The sequence below is a fragment of the Egretta garzetta genome, unplaced genomic scaffold, assembly GCF_000687185.1.
Source record: "Egretta garzetta isolate BGI_Z169 unplaced genomic scaffold, ASM68718v1 scaffold708, whole genome shotgun sequence".
Taxonomy (NCBI): Eukaryota; Metazoa; Chordata; class Aves; order Pelecaniformes; family Ardeidae; genus Egretta; species Egretta garzetta.
The window spans coordinates 636,876-638,053 of record NW_009260485.1 but is presented as its reverse complement, the minus strand read 5'-3'; the positions used below and the strand labels follow the sequence as shown (position 1 = coordinate 638,053).

The following is a 1,178-nucleotide window of genomic DNA, read 5'->3' as shown; positions in this document are numbered from 1 at the left end:
GCCCGGGCAGCTGCTGGGGGTGCTGGGTTTTGGGGGGTTCCCTTCAACTTGCGGGACCCCGGCGGGACAGCCAGACCTGCCCGTGCTTTTGGGTTTGTTTTACGTGCCCTGGTGGCTATCGGACGTGCATGGCATGCCTGCATTCCGGCAGGCGAGGAAGATAAACCGCGGTGGGGCTTTTTTTCTTCGTTTTGCTTTGTGTTGTGGATCCCGTCCCTTCTCGTCCCCACTTCGTTCCCAGGAGCTCGTCTGTGCGTCAAAAGATTATTGCGATAATTAGCGCTAATTTGCTGTCGCTGTCAAAGAGGTGTAAGGGGCCTCCCCGGCTAAGCCGCAGGCACCACTAGAAGAAGCGCCGAGGCATCCGCGGGCAACTGTAAGGGTATAAACAGGGCCCGGGGATGCCGTGGAGACAACGTGAGCCTAAAAGGTGAGGGGGAGGAGGGAAGGAAGGTTAATTACAAAACGTCTAAGCAAAATATCCTCCTTTTGCGCTTGGAAACCTAACCGTAATCCTCCTTTTTCACACGTACTCGCCCAGCGACTCACAAATACGACCAGAAGAAACCTCCAAGTAGCAATGGGAAGGAAACGCATCCTGCGCCAGCAGACATAATCCCCTCTGCTGTAACGAGGGGCTTATCAATGGTTTATATATTTTTAATTTGGGAATTTTTTTTTGTGAGCCATGAAATATGTGCCTTTGCAAACGAGCTCCGATCTTTCCTAGTTCTAATTGGCCAATTACCGTTCAGCTGTTTCACCTCGTCCCGTACAATGGAGATTAAAGCAGGGCTGTTATCTGAATTATATATTCACATAAATTCTAGCAAAGCCGTGCGATGCGCGGGGCCAGCGCCTCTCTGGGAATCCTTGTGCCCTCCTCTCACCCTTCCAAACCAGCGTGGTGTGTGTCTCCCTCTTCCCCAGCACCCCCCACCCCCATTTTCCTCTAGAAATGTCGTTGCTTTGATGATCCGATTGTAGAGCATTGATTACAAATTTATTCTCAGACACTATATAAGTCTTTATATCTGCTATTAGAGACATCTGGGAATGATTAGAGCCCTCCCTCCCCCGGCTCTGCTCCCTCTATCTTGCAGCGAGGAGCTAGAGACATGTTGACGTCAGATCAGACGGCTAGGAGCCATCCTGCTCTCCACTTGGGTGTAATCACG

At 51.3% G+C, this 1,178-nt stretch overlaps 1 protein-coding gene across 1 annotated transcript in view; it reads left to right on the top strand.

Moving 5' to 3' along the window:
• HAND2 (heart and neural crest derivatives expressed 2) overlaps positions 1-1,178 on the top strand; it is a gene marked incomplete at its 5' end in the record, with an annotated part of 6,153 nt that overhangs the window by 4,516 nt on the left and 459 nt on the right. The gene's annotated exons all lie outside the window — the stretch shown is intronic.